Here is a 24,670-nt window from a genome sequence, read left to right as displayed (position 1 = left end):
AAACAGCTGCAAAATACTGACGCGAATTCTTTACAGACGAATGGAAAAACTGGTAGAAGCCGACCTCGGCGAAGATCAGTTTGGATTCCGCAGAAATGCTGGAACACGTGAGGCAATACTGACCCTACGACTTATCTTAGAAAATAGATTAAGGAAAGGCAAACCTACATTTCTAGCATTTGTAGACTTAGAGAAAGCTTTTGACAATGTTGACTGGAATACTCTCTTTCAAATTCTAAAGGTAGCAGGGCTAAAATACAGGGAGCGAGAGGCTATTTACATTTTGTACAGAAAACACATGGCAGTTACAAGAGTCGAGGGGCATGAAAGGGAAGCAGCGGTTGGGAAGGGAGTGAGACAGGGTAGTAGCCTCTCCCCGATGTTATTCAATCTGTATATTGAGCAAGCAGTAAAGGAAACAAAAGAAAAATTCGGAGTAGGTATTAAAGTCCATGGAGAAGAAATAAAAATGTTGAGGTTCGCCGATGACATTGTAATTCTGTCAGAGACAGCAAAGGACTTGGAAGAGCAGTTGAACGGAATGTACAGTGTCTTGAAATGCGGATATAGGATTAACATCAACAAAAGCAAAACGAGGATAATGGAATGTAGTCGAATTAAGTCGGGTGATACTGAGAGAATTAGATTAGGTAATGAGACACTTAAAGTAGTAAAGGGGTTTTGCTATTTGGGGACCAAAATAATTGATGATGGTCGAAGTAGAGAGGATATCAAATGTAGACTGGCAATGGCAAGGAAAGCGTTTCTGAAGAAGAGAAATTTGTTAATATCGGTTATAGATTTAAGCGTCAGGAAGTCGTTTCTGGAAGTATTTGTATGGAGTATAACCATGTATGGAAGTGAAACATGGACGATAAATGGTTTGGACAAGAAGAGAATAGAAGCTTTCGAAATGTGGTGCTACAGAAGAATGCTGAAGATTAGATGGGTAGATCACATAACTAATCAGGTGGTATTGAACAGAATTGGGGAGAAGAGGAGTTTGTGGCAGAACTTGACAAGAAGAAGGGACCGGTTGGTAGGACGTGTTCTTAGGCATCAAGGGATCACACATTTAGCATTGGAGGGCAGCGTGGAGGGTAAAAATCGTAGAGGGAGACCAAGAGATGAATACACTAAGCAGATTCAGAAGGATGTAGGTTGCAGTAAGCACTGGAAGATGAAGAAGCTTGCACAGTATAGAGTAGCATGGAGAGCTGCATCAAAGCAGTCTCAGGACTGAAGACAACAACAATAACAACAACAACGCATTCAGCCTGTGACGCCCCCGCCGCCGCCACGGGGAAGGGGGATCTCTCCGTTTTCATTATAATTCCAAATCTAATACAGGGTGTTACAAAAAGGTACGGCCAAACTTTCAGTAAACATTCCTCACACACAAGAAAGAAAATATGTTATTTGGCCATGTGTCCGGAAACGCTTACTTTCCACGTCAGAGCTCATTTTATTACTTCTCTTCAAATCAACAGAACGCACTAGCGTGATTTCAAACAGGAAATGATCAAAATGTCCTCCGTTAGCGAGGATACTTGCATTCACCCTCCGTCGCATGGAATCCCTGTTGCGCTGATGCAGCCCTGGAGGATGGCGTATTGTATCACAGCCGTCCACAATACGAGCACAAAGAGTCTCTACATTTGGTACCGGTGTTGCGTAGACAAGAGTTTTCAAATGCTCCCATAAATGAAAGTCAAGAGGGTTGAGGTCAGGAGAGCGTGGAGTCCACGGAATTGTCCCGCCTCTACCAATCCATCGGTCACCGAATCTGTTGTTAAGAAGCGTACGAACACATCGACTGAAATGTGCAGGAGGTCCATCGTGCATGAACCACATGTTGTATCTTACTTGTAAAGGCACATGTTCTAGCAGCACAGGTAGAGTATCCCGTGTGAAATCATGATAACGTGCTCCATTGAGCGTAGGTGGAAGAACATGGGGCCCAATCAAGACATCACCAACAATGCCTGCCCATACGTTAACAGAAAATCTGTGTTGATGAGGTGATTGCACAATTGCGTGCTGATTCTCGTCAGCCCACACATGATGATTGTGAAAATTTACAATTTGATCACGTTGGAATGAAGCCTCATCCGTAAAGAGAACGCTTGCACTGAAATGAGTATTGACGTATTGTTGGATGAACCATTCGCAGAAGTGTACCCGTGGAGGCCAATCAGCTGCTGATAGTGCCTGCACACGTTGTACATGGTACGGTAACAACTGGTTCTCCCGTAGCACTCTCCATACAGTGACGTGGTCAACGTTACCTTGTACAGCAGTAACTTCTCTGACGCTGACATTAGGGTTATCGTCCACTGCACAAAGAATTGCCTCATCCATTGCAGGTGTCCTCGTCGTTCTAGGTCTTCCCCAGTCGCGAGTCATAGGCTGGAATGTTCCGTGCTCCCTAAGACGCCGATCAATTGATTCGAACGTCTTCCTGTCGGGACACCTTCGTTCTGGAAATCTGTCTCGATACAAACGTACCGCGCCACGGCTATTTCCCCGTGCTAATCCATACATCAAATGGGCATCTGCCAACTCCGCATTTGTAAACATTGCACTGACTGCAAAACCACGTTCGTGATGAACACTAACCTGTTGATGCTACGTACTGATGAGCTTGATGCTAGTACTGTAGAGCAATGAGTCGCATGTCAACAAAAGCACCGAAGTCAACATTACCTTTCTTCAATTGAGCCAACTGGCTGTGAATCGAGGAAGTACAGTACGTACTGACTAAACTACAATGAGTTCTAACATGGAAATTACGCGTTTCCGGACACATGTCCACATAACATCTTCTCTTTATTTGTGTGTGAGGAATGTTTCCTGAAAGTTTGGCCGTATCTTTTTGTAACACCCTGTATTTGAGTGGAGGTGTTTAGATATGGCGCTGCTCGCGGTAGCCGCGCAGTCTAGGACGTCTTGCACGGTTCGCTCGGCTCCCGCCGTCGGAGGTTTGAGTCCTCCCTCGGGCAAGGGTGCGTGTGTTGTCCTTAACGTAAGGTTGTTTAAGTTACATTACTTAGTGTGTAAACCAAGGGAGCCATGGCCTCTGCAGTTTGGTCCATACAATCTTACCACAAATTTCTAAATTAGATATGGCCAGATCGTGGAGTTTACGTCGCTTCCTTTTTGGGCAGCGACCTGGGAAAACTGTCACGTGTTTTCCAATTGAGTCAGTTTGTCAGTTATTGAAATTAAAGTTTTGCAAAATATTTATAACCAAGTTAATAATTGCTAAATTTGTATTTTCTTTGTAATTGTCAGCGTTGAGGTCAAATTTTAATTAACTCATTTAAAAGACTACAACTTTTTAAATTCGTTTGTTGAGTGATCATCAAACAATTGTTGCTCATAATTGTTTAGAAGTCCATTTGTTCTATATATATCGAAAATTCAACTGGTCTCAGCAGGTAAAATATTTCTGAGGAATTTTACTAGTATATTAATTCAAAATTTATAGCTGCGGTTGCTGCATTTGTTTTAGGGATTTGGTCAAATTAACTCTTAGTGTGTGTTGTTCCAGTGCCAATGAACCCAAGTGTTTTTTGTGACATCTCATAGGTGATTGTAAGTGAAAATCTAAAACAAAGGGCGAAGTCGCTTGTCACTCAAGGATCCCTGCTCAACTGCACTTAGTGCGTTGCACTGACCACTAAGCTAAGGATTCGGACTGTTAGACGTTAGACGTTATCTTCACATATTTAACAGAAAGAAACAATAGGTTGCTAAAAAGTCACCCTCAGATAATTAATTGCGCTAAATGTCGGATGTGGCATTCACTCGTCCTTAAGTCAAAGAATCCATAGTGCTTTGCTTCACACAATATCCGCCTGCAAAACGCTTAATAGAACAGTTCTGTTTTTTGACACACATGCCATTAAATTTCCTTATTTGACCATACACAGATCACCGAACAGCTTTTCAGTTATAGTTTTCAGGACTACATTTCGATCTCTGCTCTAATTTCTGAGACTTTGTGTGTAAAAGTGCAATCTACAACACTGCTGAAGAACAGAATAACGTAATAAATATACTGTATTGCACGTTCTTATCTCAGGGTAAGGAATATCATCAGATTTAAGAAAGAAGGACTTAAGAAAAGGAAGAGAATCCAGTGGCCAGCTGAAGATCCTTTGAGGGGATGCAGTATGCGTAGCTCAATCAGCAAACCACTGCACTTTCATTCATAGTTTACACGTATAGCAAGTATTTCGCAAGCAAACTTTTAGCGAGACAGAAAAGCAGTGAAAAAATACAAAAATAACTATAGGCTGATTCTAGAAGTAAGTTAAAGTGAGCAAAAGTGAATTGCGAAACACTGTAAACTAATACCATTAACACATGAAACTTATTGTCAGTTGCGAATACGAACAGCATCAGTTGTATAAGAGAAACACGGCAGTAAAACTTTGTGCAGGACTAGGACTCGAACGCAGATCTCCCACTTTACGCGAGCGGTAGCCTAAACCGCTTTGCCTGCCCATGCACAAGTCATGGCCAGCCCCTAATTTCCACATGTCGTTGCTCCTGCGTTGCAACCTGTGCTCGTACACACGTTATGTAATTCCCGTGCAGGAGAAAGCATTTTAATTAAAAGTCGCTGGCCGGTGCGGGAAGTGCGTAATGTATAAACCAGTACAAGTTGTGACTCAGGAAGTTTCAGTCTGGCAGTGAGACGTGCACGGGCAGGCAAAGCTGTTAAGGCTACCGCTCGCGTACGTGTCATGTATTTAACAACGGCTGCTGGCGCCGCAGTGCCTATACCTGCATGTCGAAAGGAATATTTTATCGCTCTTCTTAACAAAATGGGCACTGCAGTATCGTATTCCATTAGGTTCTGGTTGGTGCTCTGAGCAGGCCATTTCATTTCTGGAATACTACTGTCCTCAAGCCATTGACTCAGATTCTTTTTCACGACCGGAAACATTGTCATACGTACACAAACAACCTTCGTCTCCGAACCGTCCTGAACCGTAAGCGGTACACAATGCTGCGAAGTGGTGTTCATATCCTTCCGTATTCATCGTTGGCTTAAGCGCAGTAAGGCGACTATTGTGACACCTAGTAGTGAGTTACGCTTTAAATACGGGTATCCAGATAATTTTGGTCAGATAGTGTAAGACTGATTTGATGTGAGATACAACAAACGAATTCGGTCTAAGCAGGTCAATTGTTCCATTTTGAGGTGCTTGTGTTTAATACTGTGAACGTATTGAAGACACAATGGACACCAGAAAAGCGACTGTAATGTGATGCGTTTCACTATATTACCCGTGTGATTGTGATCGTGACCAGGTCATTTAAAGAAGTTGTTTAAAGGAACTCAGAGGAGAACTGCTACTTTATGTAACGGTCCGTACAGTTGTTATGAGAGCGATGCACAACTTCTTAGGGATATTACAAGAGAATCTTGGCAAGGAAGAATTTCCCTTTATGATACAGTGCTGATTCAGCAGCAAACAGTCAAGAGAGAAGCTGAAAAGGAATTCACTCCTGCCGTTCTGTAGCTACAGTACGGTTAGTAAAAAGAAGATCCACGCAGCAAAAACCAGTTTATTTAGTCACACAGTTCACGTAGGTGACGTTGATCGAGATAGAGATGTTGAAGTTAGAATCATGGGGCATTACATTCCGAAAATCCTTAGGGAATACAATATGCTGAGAACCACATCCGAGAATACAAAATTTCAGACATTACCTCTCACCACCACGCGTAGAGTTGCCAGTGCTAACAGACAACAGCAGAAATCAATGTGGATCGCACGACGAAATTATCCGTTAGGACAGTGCGACGAAATTTGGTGCGAACGGGCTATGGCAGCAGATGACCGACTCGAGTGCCGTTGCTGACGGTAAGACATCGATTGAGGCGCCTCTCCTGGGGCCCTATTCTACATCGTTCACACCGATCGGTGCAGTAGGTTAGTCTCGATAGTGACGTCATTTTCGGTTCTTTATCCAAGTATCCTATTCAGTAATCTTCTGAGACCTGCTACCGAACGGTCCTCCCGCCGATTTCACGACAACTGTACCATGAGGTTTTTTATTTCGGCATGGCCCTGTCGTTCGGTTAGCTGCGGTTTATTTACCCTATAATTTGTTATTTTTAAACGTATTCAGCGGTTTTTTTTAGCTTTGGATTTAATGACTGTGTGATAAAGAATCACCAAAGAAGGCGTCCAGTAGGAAAGTGATTTCATAATAGACTATTTTCCTTTGTTTGAAATATGATTAGGTTACGTTGTTCCTGTGAATTATTACCACATCCAAAAAAGCTTTCGGTCAATTTTCTCTCAAAATACCTGTTACTTTTAAGCAATTAACAGTTTAAGGATCATTAAATACCAAGACACCGGCTCTGTTTACGTATATTACATGAGTGGTAGCTGAAATTATTAGTGACTTCGTGTACTCTTTTCCGCAAATCGTTTACTTATTGACTATCGAAATGCGTTAAAAAAATGGTTAAAATGGCTCTGAGCATTATGAGACTTAACTGCTGAGGTCATCAGTCCCTTAGAACGTAGAACTACTTAAACCTAACTAACCTAAGGACAAAACACACACATCCATGCCCGAGGCAGGATTCGAACCTGCTACCGTAGCGGTCGCGCGGTTCCACACTGGAGTGCCTAGAACCGCTCGACCACTCTGGCCGGCCGCGTTTAAAACTTTAAGTAACATTGCAAAGGAATTTTGTGAAGTCTGATAGAGGACACCTTCCAAAATTTCATGCATTTACGGCTTACGCCCGTATCATTCGGCAACGAAGTCAGCCTGTGTCTCTCTCGAATGGAATTACATGAAATAAAGCATCGAAAGCATGCAAGCTGTAGTGGCGCAGTTGTGAAGGCGACCAACTTCATAGTAACGCGCTCCGAATTGTCTTCAACAGAATGGGTGTAGGTAAGGAACGCGTTGATTCCTCGTGGGGAGAGGATGGATTGGGTCACGTTCCCGACCCTAACCTGATCTGCAAGTCACACATGAAAAATAAATCAGTAGTACAGCAGATACAAGAATATGAGGACAAACATTTGTTATAAAGGAAGATCAACTCCTTAGGGATGCGTTTAGAAGGCTGGCACTGGCAAAAAATAGCAAGGCAGTGAAAGACTTTGCGATGTCGCTGTTTGCCGGCCGCGGTGGTCTAGCGGTTCTGGCGCTGCAGTCCGGAACCGCAGGACTGCTACGGTCGCAGGTTCGAATCCTGCCTCGGGCATGGGTGTTTGTGATGTCCTTAGGTTAGTTAGGTTTAAGTAGTTCTAAGTTCTAGGGGACTTATGACCTAAGATGTTGAGTCCCATAGTGCTCAGAGCCATTTGAACCATTTTGTCGCTGTTTGGGACTGCTCTTCTGTCCACGTAATTTACCCTGGAAGGAACATACAGCAAGGATTTACTGAATGATTAATTTGGGTACCTCAGGCTGCAGAAGAAGAAAACGTGCATGCTGAACTGCCACCAGTTGAAGGTGAGAGTGAGGATATTGAATTTGTGCTAGTGCTAAAGACTGAATATCAGTCCTCATTCTATGAATACTGTAATTTATGACTGCTATTATCTGTTACCTCATTTATGTCATTTCATTGTAAGCTAGCCATTTTTGTTATTGTTTTTGTGTAATTAGAGATAAACGGCAGTGGTAAACGGCGTAGGTGCGTATACCGCTGGATGAGGAAATATTATTTTTTCTCTTCGTGTTCGCAATACATTCTGAAACTTAGTTAATCGTCAAAGTTAAGCATTTTTCTGAATTATTCGTTGTAATTTACACGTAAGAGCGTGCTTTCTTAGTAACGGGTATCTCCTACTTCATGACTTCCATATATTCAAGAAATGAAAGATGAAATTACTGTGCATGAAAAAACTGACTGTGACATTTATACAACTTCTTGTCAAAATAATTCACCATTTTTTTCCGAATATGTAGCGATTCCCGAGATTGTGGTCAGACAGTAATCTAAGAGCACAACGTAACTTATTGCGAATGAAACTAGCAACAATCGTTTTTATACACTAGCTTTCACAAGTATTTACCTGCGATCGAATCCTTAACAACAGCAGACAGAGCTGAAAGGCTCCTGCCGCAATATTTTCAGACTATACCACCATATATGAAACATTTTTATTCGTCAGATGCATTTTATACACTACAACTAACTTCTGTAGCTGCACTCGCCACACGTTCTCGAAATTACGATTTTTTAGATTTTGTTTTTGTGAATCAAATCGTAAATGTATCATATAGGGAAGTAGACCACTTCATCATTTGGATCGCTAGAAGCAAGCTACAGTCGCATTCTATGCATCTCCTTATTCTTTGACACTCTCTTTTCGCGTAATTTTAGATCTGTTCCATCTATGCAACTATTTGAATGCAGTTTATTCCCAAACACGTTTCGCTTCTTTTATTTGTGAAGCATCATCACGAATAAAGGAAGCAAAATGCGTATGTCAATAAATAAACTGCCTTCAATTAGTTGCCTTGACGGAACGTACCTTCATGGATTTTGAAGCAATAAGGAACGACGGAAAACAGAGGAATTGACGAACTTTTCGGTTGTTTCCGAAACGTAAAATCCAAAACAAGACGTCGATGTGAATGAGAATAAAATGACATAATGGGACATTTACGACAGTTTCCAGAACACAGTCAATATTATGTCGTTATCATGCATTCATGGAAGTCTGTATTCAGCGAAACTTGAACAGTATTATGTACTCTATCCACAATTTTCGGTACAGTGAAAAATGGTACGCTTGTGTCGGCTGATAGCCGTTTCGAGTTCGTGCCATTGAGTCGCTGCAGTGCTCATGCGCGGATCTGGGCAGATTGCCTTTCATTGGTTGGCTCGAGGAGAACCGAGTATCAGTTCGCTAGGACCGTTCGGCATCACTTTCGAAATTCTTGCTGGACAATGTTGGGGTCTGTTTCGAAAACGAGACCGTTCGGTGCACTCGCGTACCGAAACGATCGGCAAAATGGCGGAAAGATACAGAATAGGGCTCCTGGGGAAAAAATACAGATCATTTAAATGAATGGAGGGTGTCTCCAGAGATCATAGTGTCGAAATTTCAGCTGAGGACAGTCATCACCAGAGACAAACATCACTAAGGAAGAATACATGAATGGGATTACCTCGATGCAAATCTGCTTGAACTATACAAAGTGTGTTGATGTCCTAGATGGAGAATGTTGGAGCAAAGTCACTGAAGCTAGGGAGAGAGGCTGAACCATGACTGAGGTGACGAAGAGGAGGTCAGTGTGAAATATTACGGTAATATTTCACACATCTATGCCATCAGTCTGTGACGTAGTCCGGTAATATCACGCTCCCCATGCAATTGAAGTGGTATGCGTACACAAGTGACTCTGCACGCTTCTTTTCAAAGTGCTTAATAGCTACACTGTTACTAAATTCCAGGTAGCAAGTGCCTACAACCAAACGTCTCAGCATCTGAGAGGAAGCTGCATTTGCTGATCACGAAATGAGATACAACTTAAAGGTGCCTGGGTAGGCGCCACACCAAAATTTTATAATTTTCTCAAAAACAAGAGCCGCTGCACACTCAGGTGGAAGTGTAAACATCACAGCCTACCTGCTGTGACACAGAGGACTTTGTTGACAGGAACTGCGTATTCTGTCAGGCCATCAGAAACGTGGACCCACTTCATCCTACGCCTTCACTGGGAACCAAAAAGAATCGTTTATACTCGAAGTAATTTAAGGGTTGCCGCCACTTTGAGTAAATCAACAACTTCTCTCAAAATTATCGCAGCTGAGGTCCATTTAGAGATTTCGGTTCGTCACCATTCCAGGAATAATGATAAAAATTTGATTTTCTCTCAGAACTTATAGCAATGGTTTTAAATTGCAACAGAATATTAAAAGAACTTGAATTAAAACTAATGCAAAAATGAATACAACAGTAGGTTGTTCATTATCAAAGGATCATCACCATGTTATTAGATGGTATTAACTATTATTGTCTCTATTTTTTTCTGTTTTCTGAGTTCTAGGGCAAACACACAAGCATCCTTCCCAACATGTGCCCCATTACTGAAACAAATCACAAGTGGCAATTAAATAGTCTTTAGTTTTAATCATCAAACATAAAATATTATGGTAAATTGGTAAATGTGTGCTAAACGGTAGCAGTAACGTAAATACGCATTTTCCTGACGTACCTGACACAGCGGTATCTGTTTAACAAGCCTATTCACAGCTATTTTTAAAGTTTGTTGCTTATTTTTCTTATTAGAATTTCACGCTTTACTGCAAAATAACAGCTCTTGGGCTAGAATAGTCTGGTCAATGATCAGTTCAAATGTAGCATCCTCAGCAGACAAACCCCACTTCTGAATGCACAAGCATGCTACCCTGCATTCTATCTCAAGCTGCAAACTGTGTCTGCCAGAGCGTTATCCACGCTACGTGCGAAAGTCCTGTTAACGTCCAATACATCGATAATGCTTTCCCTATCCACACGTTCTTACAAGGATCCCCTTGAGTGCGAGGTCGCAAAAGGCCACTGATGTTTATGGCATTCGATGCCGCACATATTGTTTTCTACACAACCACAATATTAGTTGCTAATGGCAACAGGGTGTCGGACTAATATCATCCAGTTGTAGCGTCACCACCGTTTAGGATATGGAAAGTTAGTTTTGTGTGATATTTGGAGCATGAGTTACAGCCAGGTGCAGGCCCTATTGCAGTACGTTACGCATACCAGCAGTTGTGAAGGCAAATAGAGGTCAAAGGGGCGTAGAACTGCCATAGAGGGCGCACACAGCAGTTTGCATGGTGCAAGTCACAGGCAGAAGAACGCCACTTTCCAACCTAAGTGTTATGCACACATGACACGAAGTGGTGCGTTAGTAAAACTGAGGTGCGCAGCCAAGTATAAATAGGTGCCATTTTCTAACAAGATTCACTCAAGTGTGGCTGCTCTCTTGGACGGTGCGGCATATCACACCGTTGGGCTATATGCAGCAACAGATGGTGCGCCAGCATCTCAGTCCATGGCGGGTCGTTGGTTCGACCCTCTGAGGCCAATACGGGGTCTGCAGCCAGCCAGAGGCGGACCAATCTTCCGCTTGCTACCACAGGCAGTCATCTCGTCTCCTGACACAAGCCAGAGACTTCCAAGGCGAGGGCCACAGATTTGGACGCCGAATCGCGGGCGGTTGTTGCCTCCACATTCTCAGCTACGCCAGCGAGCGAAGAAGCAGCAGCAGGGCCAGCCTATGGCTCATGGTGGAGCAGTGCAGAAACAACGAGGGCAGTTGCTGCTGAGTCGGCTGCTGGCGCACCCATCCTGACGTAATTGGAACTCTGCAGCTGGCCTACTAGGCCGGCTCGACACAGTGCGTTGCACAGGGTCGCTGGGGTGGTGGCTTCAGCATTGTGGGGCCTGTGACGCAGACCGAGGTGAACGCAGCTCTGTAGTAGAAACAAATAAATCATTTGGAAAGTACACGCCGAGTTTGAATACGACATCTCCTGGTACCCACCCACTACATTTGATGTCACTACGTCACACCTGGCGTCTGACGCCACAACACAATGGTGAGCACACCGTGATGCTATTGAGTTTAGTTGGGCTGCTTAGTTGATGAGTAACTCACAACAGTGAGACAGTACTAGTAGTGTTGATACGAAACAGAGCAAAGGCAACGATAAACAAAGCAAATGTCTCATTGTATCTACAACTGTTACCGAAGTTGAAATTTCATCAAACAGGACCCCAAAGAATTTCGCAGAGTGAGAAATAGGTGGTGGATAAGATTATAATTTCTGAGAGATGTGTCAGTGGAATGTGTGATGATGTATATGCTCGACTGTGTTGACAATGTAGAGACTTTGACGTAAAAACTGACCGGCAGCCAGCCACAACAAAGACTAAGTCTGAATCGTTCACTTAAGATGGGTACTGAAACCGATCGCCCCTGACAACACTAAGTCCCGCCATCTGCGCAGTCTGGCAACACTGAAAGATGCGGAAGTGTCAGGAGGAAGTGTTGTCTATGTCCAAGACTTTGTCATGTTGTGATCCTGTGGTCTAGTGGTAATCGTCGTGCATTCTGAACTTATAGCCGCGTGTTTGCATCCGACCGTACCACATTCCAGCCCTCATCTAGGGTTACGAGTCTGATTGGACATCGAAGATAGTTCGCTTCACATTTTACCCACCGGTAATAACAAGTACTTCCAGAAAGAATTCCGCAGGACAGCCATGGGTGCGTCGCGATCAAAATTGTTTAAGCTCGAACTTTTCGTCACGCTGCAGTGGCTACCGGCCAGCGGCCAGACGCCAACCGCCGCTTGAAATCGGGTGCCGCCCAGGTGAACTTGGTGCGACGATGTCAGTGTACGTATCAGTTGTTATTTTATAATTTGAACTTCTAGCTTTCTTCTTGCAGTTAAGCATTTGATTTTGCATATTTGAAAATCATGAACTACGTTAAAGCGTTGTAAAAGTGGGTCACAAATGGAGAAAGGTGTAACATCTGTAACACAACACTTACTTTTGTTATAATAGAGGGGTGAATGCAGAGGAGGCAGCTAGAAATATTTGGACTGTGTGTGGAGCGAGTGGTTTTGGGGAAAATACGCCAGGAAGAGATATTCTGGTTTGAACAAAGATCGTTCTGGCATGAATGCTTTTTCACATTTCGGAAGCCTCGACTACTGATGTAAGTGATGGATTACCATTTAACCATCAAGCGACGTTTGCATCCAAAAGGCAAGGTTCAGAAGTCTGGTGCCGGAGTACTGCATGCTCTAATTCGAAACAACAAAAATCAACGGTGTGACTATTACCGCATTTTTGCCTGAACGTGATCAGGTCGCTCATTGAGCATTCTTATGCAATACTGTTACTGGTGACGAGTTGTGATGCCTTTATCGTTAACTTGCTAAGAAGAAATGAAAGGCTGCTCCCTATCAAAAGACGTAATCTCGAGCAGTGAGTAGTGTGAACATAATATTCTCCATCTGATAGCTTCAAAAATGTGTTTTGCACTACGAATTCTTCCCCAAGGGTGTATCCACCACAGCTGGAATTTGTTGCAAACAAATGGCGTAGAATTTGTAAACTACTTTAGCATTGTCAGATTGTTTTAGATCATCGTGAAAGAATATACAGTTGCTGATTGATATCTCTTTGGTGATTACTATTGTGTTTAATAGACTAATGGAAAACACAATTCAAATGTTCGCTTCACTAACAAAAATTAAATTCAACTTACTACAGGAACATCACGACAGCAGTCTATATTAGTAAAGCATGAAGTGTCAGTAAGACGATTGTACCTATTTAAAACAAGAATTAGTAGGATATTACCGACTTTTGACTTCGAAACTATCTGTATTTACTTAATGTCCGCCGGCCAGGGTGGCCGAGCAGTTCTAGGCACTACAGTCTGGAACCGCGCGACCGCTACGGTAGCAGGTTCGAATCCTGCCTCGGGTATGGATGTGTGTGGTGTCCTTAGGTTAATTAGGTTTAAGTATTTCTAAGTTCTAGTGGACTGACGACCTCAGAAGTTAAGTCCCACTGTGCTCAGAGCCATTTTTGACTAGCAATGCCCAATGCGGCAGTGATTTGTTTGTGTTGGCTTAGCGTGGACACTGTAGCAGACGCTTCGCTATGAACAGAAAGGATCACCTTGACTCTGACTGCTGTGACTGGATATCACTGCTTGCATGTTCTTATAGTAACCAACGCAAGACTCTACTCACAGGTGCTGTGGAACTATTAGAACGGGTATCACGTCATTAGTCATCAGAATATTGACCAGTGATGAAATGTACAATCTGTTTGAATCCCCAGAAAATAGGAATCTTTTCACAAAGTAATGTGAGGAGGTATCAAAATTTATCCAACCCAAAAAAATTAACTGCCGAGCATTTCATTCTCGCAGTTGTAGCACACAAGGAAATGTTATGTCTTGGAAGCATATATTTCATTTCCTCCTCTCAGACCAACACTCTTGGTTTAGTATGAATTGAGAAAATAAACACGAAAAACTAAAGTTTCTGAGAAGCATATAAGTCATTTCCTCTTCGCATATCACACCTTTTGTTTTATTATGGAGTGACAAAACAAGCCGTTTAGGTTTCTGAAGCATAATATGACATCAGATTCTTATCATAAGCCGTATCGGAAACGCAAATAGCAGGGGGCTCTCCATTCTTTTGTCCAACAGTCTTGTTTCCTATCATGAATTACTGCCGCTCGCAAATTGTTATTTAAGGATTTGCAATCATCAAGTTCTTCAGAAGAATGAGCCTCATGTTTCTGTGCTAGTTACGGTATGGAAAAAATGCAACAAATAAGAGCTCCCCTAGAGCAGTGAATATATTTGTACATATTGTAACTTCCCCACGGAAAAATTAATTAAATGAATTTTAAAATATTGTAACCTCTGAACAAAATTGGTTCCGAAACTTCCTGGCAGATTAAAACTGTGTGCCCGACCGAGACTCGAACTCGGGACCTTTGCCTTTCGCGGGCAAGTGCTCTACCAACGTTTTTTTTATTTCTTTTTTTTTTTATTTAAATACTGTGTGCCAGTCCGAGACTCGAACTCGGGACCTTTGCCTTCCGTGGGCAAGTGCTCTACCATCTTTTTTTTTAACCACTTTTTTTTTAACCTCTTCCACTTCAGGCGTTGGCTCCTATACACCTTATCACCCACAAATCCTATCTAAAAAAAAAAACAATCTGTTGCCACCGCCACTTTCACCCTATCTTAACCTACTCTTTTTTTTTGTTTTGTTTTGAAATATATATAAAGAAACTGAATAAATCGTCTTTCCGTGACAAACTGTCCAGTACCCGTAAAACAGAAGAACACGAAATCAAGCAAGCACTTCTGATTTCGTTTATGTTACAGCTTCTGGCATAATTAGTTTTCCTGAGACACTTTGATTGCCATACTACAAAAATGTATAAATAAATAAATGCCAACTTAATTATAATGAAGCAAAATTAATATCGACTCGCTGTAGTGTTGTGCATCAACCAAAATTGCCGCTTCATTATGGCAAAGTATGAAGTAAGAAATTTTGAAACAAAATTTTGTATTTTCGACTCGTTTTAAGGTTGTGGTGCTCGTCCATTATATACTGTATGTACGCGTCTATACTCATATGCGTATTCGTAACTGCAAAATATGCAAACTGGCCGATGATCCAAGTGTAGCTATTGTGCTTTGTTGCAGGAAAGAAATGCCATTCTGGTTGAAGTACATCTTTTAAGTGTTATAGCAGAGTCTGTAGTTCTAGTAATTATTGCGAGTTTTTTCCTAGTCCAGTTCCATATGTGGTATTGGTCTCGGCAAATGAGAATGTGTGCCAAGGTATCTACAGTATGGCAATGATCGCAGTACGGACTGTGCTTCATTTTTTTGATATTGTGCAGCTTTTCACCTGTGGGGACCTTCTCGTTTACTATGTCATACCATGTGGACACTACTTTGGAGTGGAGGATGGGATTGTAAATGTTTTTTTTTCCAGACATTACTCCAGTTGACCCCTGGATATTTCGCTTCCATTGGGTTTTGCCTATGGTGCCTCGTGAGGTGGTAATAGGTCCTTCTGGTGTTAAGCAGCTGTGAAGTATCTTGAATATAGCTCATTTCCGGGTAGTAAGTCCGGACGTGATCGAGTTGAGTGCTGATGCGACCAACATCGACTGGGGTCTTTTTGCTCATTGGGGCTAAACTGTTGAATAACGTTTTCGTAATTGTCGGGTGGGGTGTCTCCAGTATTTTGCGGATTCGGTCCATATATATGGCAATGCATTGTTTCTTGATGTCTTTGACGCCCAAACCACCAGCGGCGCGGGTTAACACAATGGTTGGCATGGTGACTTTAAAGATGTTTCCGCTCCATATGAACCAATACGCTGCAGCTAAAAGCTTTTGCGCTGTATCCTGGGGGACTGGTAACACTGCTGCGATGTGATATATTTTGCTTAGCGCATAGCTGTTAATCAAGAGAGCTCTCTGTATCCGGTTGAGCGTTCTGGTTTTGTGTTCACGGAGAGTAGCCCTGAATGTATTTAGTTTATGGTCCCAGTTGGCTACCGTCATCTCTCTTGGGTTTGCCATTAGAATCATACCTAAGTGGTTCGTCTTCTCTGTCCTTTGTAGCCATGTTCTTTGAAATGTCTCCATATGGGGTCCGACAGGTAAAATTTTCGATTTGTGTTCATTGAGTTTGGCTCCGGAAGAAGTGGTGTAAGCGTGGATTATTTGTTGAACGACTTCCATTTCTGAGAGCGTGTTAACTACTACACTGATGTCATCAGCATGAGCGTGACACACGGTTTTTGTACCCAACACCTGTAGACCTTGTAACCTGTGATGCCGGGTTAACAGTAACGGTTCTACGGCGATTGCGTATAGTGCCATAGAAAGGGGGCAGCCTTGTCTCACTGATTGCTTGATCGGGACTGGTGAACTTAGCTGACCATTAATTTTGATTCGAGAGGAAGTTCCGACTATACATTTGCGTATGATCTGAATAAAATGAGCACTGAATCCCATCCGTTGCATTACAGTTAGTAGAAAGTGGTGGCTGATGCGGTCAAAAGCCTTATCGAAGTCTAAAAACATGAGACCAACATTGCACTTACATATCCACGACAAATATATTATGTCCCTATACTCACATAATGCATTCGACATTGATCGCCCTGGGACAGCACTCATTTGATAAGGGCCAAGTACTTTCGGCAGTACCGTCTTCAGTCTACAATTGATGAGTCGGGTGAAGATTTTATAGTCGGAATTGAGCAGTGTTAGTGGTCGAAAATCCTTCAGCGTAGTGCTACGTGGTTTTTTGGGAATCAGGACAATCAGTCCTTCGGTAAACTGAGATGGCATCTGCACGTCTCCCAATAATTCATTGCATATTTTGGTGAATTCCGGTCCTATGATGTGCCAAAAACAAGCATAAAATTCTATGGGTAGGCCATCTGAACCAGCAGATTTCTTTGTGGGGGAATCTTTGATTACGGCCCATACTTCTTCCTCTGTGATGTGGGCTACAAGGTCGGCGTTGTCAGTCGGATGGACCGTGGATTGAATGTTGGATAAAAGCGGCTCACTTGCAGTCGCATCAGTCGCCGACGCGGCGTAAAAATCTGTATAATGTTGCACCACGTAGTTTTTCACGGTGACTTGTTGATCGTATTCGTTCCCCTGTTCATCACTGAGAGTGTGGATTAACTTTTGTTTACCTCGCTTGGCTTCCCGTATCATGTGATATACGGACGTATTCTCCTGCGTCAGTTCAATCGGAGGACGTGATCGAACTTTTTTCCCCTCCAGTGATTGTCGTACCAGCGCTGTTATTCTTGTTTAAGTGCGTTTTATTCGAGAGCTGTTTGCTACTATTCCCATGGGATCATCATATAGTTCACGGAGGCAAAGAAAGTGATACTCCAAGGTGCGTTTTCGCCAGTACGCTTTCATGCGACCATATCGTGCGATGCATTTTTTTATCTGTAGTTTCGCAGACTGTAGCCACCACATGATGCGTGTTGTATATCTGGATTGCGTCCGTAGACAACGCTGCCATGTATCATGGATCTCCTGTTTCAGTACTGCATCCTCCAAAAGAGACACGTTTAGCTGCCATACGCCCCTTCCCAGGAATGTTTTTTGTTTAGTGTGCAGCGCTGTTATATGAAATGCGCAGTGATCCGAGAAGTTAAGAGGCCAAATTTCGCAGTCAGTTACATTATGGATAAAAACTTTCGTTACATACAGCCTGTCTAGTCTGCTTGCCGAAGTACTGGATACGTACGTGTATCCTCGGGTGTGCGGGCGAAGATGGCACCAAGCATCTATCATGTCTAGTCCGTTAGTTAACATCAACAGCTCCTCACAAAAGTTGAAGTTCGGGACTTGATCTTCGGGACGCAATACGCAGTTAAAATCTTCACCCAAAATTATGTGCAGTCGAGGATACGTTATTAATGGGACAATTTCGTCCCGGAACAGGTTTCCCCTTGCTCGTTTTCCGCTGGATCCACAGGGAGCGTATATATTAACAAGAAGCAGATCATATGTTTGTGCAGTGATGCCTCGTCCAGATTCAAGAATTGCTTTTGCTGTACATGGTATGCCGTGTTTGAACAATATTCCCGTTCCACATTCATTGCCTATGTTTAAGATCGCCTCATATCCGTACACATCCGCTATTTTGGTCGTAACTACCTCTTGTAACATCGCTATGTCAATGTCGGCGGCATATAAGTAGTCCTCCACAGATTGTAACTTTACTTCCGAAACTATTCTGTTTACATTGAGCGTAGCGATTTTATACGCCTGCTTCATTCGGTAGTCCAAATAAGCGTATTCAGTGTCGTCAGACCATGCTGTCCCCGTATCAGGTCCACAGCGGTCAACAGTGTCCATTGGTTCTTCAATTGGAGGGGCGATGTTCATCTGTACGTCCTCATTCGGGTTGGGGATGGCTGGTTTTCCGATGTCTGCCACGCCTTGCTTTCCGCTTCGATCTGTTTTAAGAATTTTTTTGGTACGGGAGAGTTTTTTTTCCAGTTCTTGAATCTCTTCAGGGCTCTGTTTGCGTGTTTGCCGTTTAGGTTTCACCGGCTGCTGTCTGATGTTGTCTTCCTCAGCATGCTTCACATCTTCTAAGCGGGTGGTGTTTCGAGCCAAATTGTCGACCGTGCTCTTGGTGGATGATGGTGTCAATAGAGAAACCGGTTCACTATGAGATTGCTCATTCCGGGATGGTTTTTGCATGTCATTCTCAACGGCGGAGGATTCGGAGAATTTTCTGTGGCTCCCAATATCTTTCGGTGTCGGTTGTGTTGAAACCGTTACAGCTGTCACGATTTCCGTAGGTTCGGGTGGTCTAGCTTCTGTTGTGACAGTAGTGGCAGTCGGGGCTTCTTCTCGGGGTGGATGGTTCTCCGTGTTCACATCAGGGCTTGGGGTCAGGAATTGGCCGCGGGCAGCCGTGGCGTAAGTCGCTGGCAGCGCAGACATAGCCGGCGGTCGCGGCGCCTCGCCAGCCGGCAGCTGCGCCACTCGCCGCTGTAAACACTCGGCGCGGACGTGGCCGGGAGAGTTGCACGCCGCGCACGTCCTCGGCTGGCCGTCGTATATAACGATACCTCGGTATCCACATACGCTGATGTATGACGGTACATGCTTGTGAAAATCGACCTTTAATTGTCTCACTCCGTTGAGAACTTGGAATTTGCGTGCGTTGGACCACCGTTCGGCAACATTGCTGAGAACTTTACCGTACGGCGCTATCGCTGCGTTTATTTGTTCCGCCGGTACTTCGAATGGTAGTTCGAATACCCTGATAGTTCGGATTCCAAACCCTGCATGTGTTACGGTGACTTCGCCTACGTTCCCATCGCAATGATTAAACTTCATAATTCCTCCGCAAGACTCAACTATTTTGTCACATAAGTTAGCATTCCTCAATTTCACAAATACAACGCTGCTCACTATCGAAAGATGCATTCCAATGACATCCTCTGAATCAACTTTCACTTCGTATTCCAGCCAATCTTCGATTTCGTGTAGTTTAGGTCGGGCGTAATTACGATCAAACGAGAATTTCAAAGTATCTTGTCTGTTCAAGTGGGCCATCACGAATTCATATTTCAAATTTCAATAGGCGTAGACTTTCTGCAACGATGCAAGATCACTGCGACTTACCACGCCGAAGCACAGCAGACCGCGGCGCACGAAACTCAGCACACGTCCGCACAGCACGGCTGACGCGGCGAGACTTAACTGAGCTACCGAAGCACGACTCACGCCCGGTACTCACAGCTTTACTTCTGCCAGTACCTCGTCTCCTACCTTCCAAACTTTACAGAAGCTCTCCTGCGAACCTGCAGAACTAGCACTCCTGAAAGAAAGGATATTGCGGAGACATGGCTTAGCCACAGTCTGGGGGATGTTTCCAGAATGAGATTTTCACTCTGCAGCGGAGTGTGCGCTGATATGAAACTTCCTGGTAGATTAAAACTGTGTGCCCGACCGAGACTCGAACTCGGGACCTTTGCCTTTCGCGGGCAAGTGCTCTACCAACTGAGCTACCGAAGCACGACTCACGCCCGGTACTCACAGCTTTACTTCTGCCAGTACCTCGTCTCCTACCTTCCAAACTTTACAGAAGCTCTCCTGCGAACCTGCAGAACTAGCACTCCTGAAAGAAAGGATATTGCGGAGACATGGCTTAGCCACAGTCTGGGGGATGTTTCCAGAATGAGATTTTCACTCTGCAGCGGAGTGTGCGCTGATATGAAACTTCCTGGCAGATTAAAACTGATACTGGCCTATGCCTTGTGATTCATGAAAGGAAAGATAATCCATTGAATAAAAACTTTAAATTGAAATGACTGCCTTTTTTTTTAAAAAACATTACTTTATATTATAAAAATTATTATTGGGTCATTTTTGAAAGAAATTGGATGACAGTTAACATACATTACTAGATATGCGCTAGGCTGCTTATTTACCTTCTACAATAATACTCATCCTCCAGAGTCCCGACCAAAGCAGACTGCCGATACGCGCAGGCACGCGCCGACTACTGCCGACTCACGCACACTACTGTCGACTAGCGACAAGCGACAAGCAACAACTAACTACATACTGCTCTCTGGTCAGAGACTCTCCTAAGTCTTGCCTGTTGCAGGCAGCGCATACATCGCATACCTCTTACATAACCCTCCACTGGGGAGGGGGGGGGGCAAAAATTTGGCAGCCATGGTGAGTCAATTGGACTTGCCATGAGCAACAAATTTTTCTTAATTAACTAAGTTTACAATCACAGAATATATACATATAAATAAGTGCAGAACATGAAATAAAATATAGTGCACATGCACTGAGTACAAAACATATTAACAAATGGCAAAAGTGCACACGCACTGTAGCACAGAACATATCAGGAAATCAGAAAATGTATAGGCAATGAGTACAAATCATATTAACATATCAGCAAATCACAAAATGTATACGCAATGGATACAAATCATATTAACAAATGACATAAGTGCACACGCACTGTAGTGCAGAATATCATGAAATTACAAAAAGTATACGCAATGAGTACAAATCATATTAACAAATGACATAAAGTGCACACGCTCTGTAGCTTTTGTTTCACTATTTTACAAGAACTAGGATAGGAAAGGGAAAGATTGCATCATGGTTGTAGCACATTAGGTTGCACGCAGCTGCACTGAAAGTCCATATCTTTCTACAGAAGCACAACACCAAGTTAGACAATCTGAAGTTCTTTTCCCAGAAGTTCAAAATGGTTCAAATGGCTCTGAGCACTATGGGACTCACCATCTGCGGACATAAGTCCCCTAGAACTTAGAACTACTTCAACCTAACTAACCTAAGGACATCACACACATCCATGCCTGAGGTAGGATTCGAACCTGCGACCGTAGCAGTCGCGCGGTTCCTGACTGAGCGCCTAGAACCGCTAGACCACCGCGGCCGGCTTCCCAGAAGTATTAATCAGTGTAGCTAAGACACTGAAATTTCGTAGTAATATTTCACGTTATCATTGGTAGTAGATTAGGTACACCAAACAGTGGGACCATAATAACATCTCCATCGCTCAAGGTGGTGGACAGCATGTCGTGTCAACACCACTTCTTGTAAGGTACACCAACGTAGAATTAGTGCAAAAACCAAATATAGTGCTCCATGAGCATGAGGATGGACAGGACAAACGGATATTACAGTAATTTCCGGTAATTAGATCAGAAGGTAAAGGACATTAAGTCTTATGCCAGTCATCATTGATAATTACTAGTCTATCAACTGATTTGATTAATTGGAGGCACTCATCGCCCAGTTACTGAACATTTCTGTACCATGTATGAAGTATGACAGAATAATGTTCATATGTTATCAATTTACAGAGAACATTGGTACTCATTGACCAGTTACAAACCATCAGAAGTCATCATTCAAAACAGGAGTTAATGAGTGTAGCATCAAGCTACTAGTATTTATATATATTGCATAAAAGTGACATAATACAAATTTAAAATATATGAAACAGTGGCATTCATTGGCCAGCAAGTATTGAGTATTACAAAACATTTTTCCTCATTCAAGTGACATATGACATATTAAAAAATAATTATTGGCACTCAGTGGCCAGTTACAAACCATCAGAAGTCATCATTCAAAACAGGAGTCAAAGAGTGTAGCATCAAGCTACTAGTATTCATATATATAGCATATAAGTGACATAATATAAATTTAAAATATAAAAAACAGTGGCATTCGTTTGCCAGCAAGTATTGAGTATTACAAAACATTTTTCATCATTCAAGTGACATACGACATATTTAAAAATGTAACACTCTGTAACTATTAATCAAAGTCTGTGATTAGAAAACATCATTCAGTATTACTCATAACTCTTTTAAACTAGTAGCAATATTTGGGACTGGTAATAGATATTTTTTTTGTGCTAGCAATGCATTGCGTTGGGATCGATAATTAATTGCTGGGGCATAATAAAATTTGCATTTGACGTATTGCTGCAAATGAAGATGTGTAACGTCATTCGTCATGAGTCAGCTGTAGCAAGGTTATGAAACAAATAGAGTATATGTGATTACATTCATGAATGACACAGGTTTAATGACCAACTGCTTATAGCACATTAATTTCATGAATAATTTCTCCTGCAAAAAATACTAAATGGATTATTAAGCTGAAAGAAGAAACGCATATTATGCTGAAAAGTAGTGAACTTCGAATTAACAGGTAATGAAATGTGTATTAAATATATATGTTCTCTAGCTGTCCTTTCCAAAACCTTCAGTCATCATACCATGCGACATACTGTCAAAATGAACTGCAACAATTACCTAAATAACTACATAGCATTTCTTAACTAACAGTAAATAGCTGGCGAAGAGTTCTCGGGCATCTACCCGGGTGGCGATGTCTTCAAACTGCGACGTTTCGACGAGTGACATACTCATCATCTTCTGGCGAAGTGCCGAGACTTTGCGGATGCCGGTCCCTTTATACCTGCAGTGTACCCCCCACCACCTGGCCGCGGGAGGCTGGGTCCAGAGGAGCCGGCGGGCGGGATGGAGGGGGAAGCGGGTGCGCCGTTCGTGTCTCCGTCAGAGCATTCTGATCGCGTCTCGTGAGCTGGACGGTTCTTGTTGCGTTCCTGGCGTATTGCGGCTAATGCTGGATTCCAGGCCGCGCTCAGTTGATAGCCTTCGTCTCTGTTCACAAGATTCTCGTGGACCCGTATTTCTATTGATTCTTTAATGACGCTATCCCAACAGCTCCCGGCTCGGCACAGCACTCTGGTGTTTTCGAAATCAAAGGTGTGCTTTTCTTTGATGCTATGCTCTGCTATAGCAGATTTCTTTATCTGTCCAAGTCAAACATGCCTGATGTGTTCCTCGCACCTTTTAGAGATGCAGCGCGGCGTTTGACCAATGTACTGCACACCACATTCGCAGGCAATGCTGTATATACCAGGTGTGTTTAGTTTGATTGGGTCCTTAGCTGAGCCCAGCGGCTCTTTAGTCTTCGGTGGCGGTCGGAAGACGGTATTTATGTTTGATTTTCTTAATAGCCTCCCGATTTTGGCTGATGTGGGCCCCAAATATGGAAGAAAGGCGAGTCTCTTGTTAACTTCCTCTTCCTGAAATTTGTCAGCCTGTCTCCTCTTGAAGGCCCTGCCAATCTGTGTTTCACTGTACCCGTTTTTCCGAAATACCTCTCTTAGGTGGTGTAATTCGTCTGAGGGGCTTTCTTTGTCACAAATTACGTGCGCCCTATGTTCCAAGGTGATCAGTACTGACTGGCGTTGCGCCGGATGGTGGCAGCTGGTTGCATGGAGGTACAGGTCTGTGTGCGTCTTTTTTCTATATACTGAATGGCCCAGCGTGCCATCCGCTTTCTTCCTGATCAGTATGACCAGGAATGGAATGCAGCCATTCTCTTGTACTTCCATCGTGAAGGTGATATTCTCATGTAAGCCGTATAGGTGGTCCATAAATTCCTCCACTGCCTGTTGCCATGCTGCCAAATCACGAAAGTGTCGTCCACATAGCGGAAGAAGTGCCTGGGTTTAAGGTGAGAAGTTTGTAGTGCCACCTCCTCAAAGTGTTCCATATAAAGATTCGTGATCCCTGGAGCAAGGGGTGATCCCATGGCTACTCCATCCACTTGTTCATAATGCTCTCCATTGCACTTGAAGTAGGTGGTCGTAAGTGCATATTCAAAGAGCTTCACTGTTTCAGGCTCGAAGTGCTGATTAAGGAGCGCCAAGGCGTCTTGTAGCGGTACTTTCGTGAACAAGGAGGTGACGTCAAAGCTCACGAGTAGGTCATCACTCTGTATTCGGATGTCCTTCAGTATTCTAACGAAATCTGCGTCGCACTTTGAAGACACCGCCACCCGGCTGGAGGCCCGAGAACTCTTCGCCAGCTGTATACGCCGGGAAAGCATACGTTCACATTAACAGTAAATATATAAACTTCATCATTAATTCCATATGCAAAGAAAAACTTAATTACCATTACTATCATCACCTGCAAAGAAAAACTTCATTATCCAT

The sequence above is a fragment of the Schistocerca cancellata genome, chromosome 3 (assembly GCF_023864275.1).
Source record: "Schistocerca cancellata isolate TAMUIC-IGC-003103 chromosome 3, iqSchCanc2.1, whole genome shotgun sequence".
Classification (NCBI taxonomy): domain Eukaryota; kingdom Metazoa; phylum Arthropoda; class Insecta; order Orthoptera; family Acrididae; genus Schistocerca; species Schistocerca cancellata.
The sequence above is the reverse complement of the archived record's forward strand: the minus strand, read 5'-3'. Positions refer to the sequence as shown.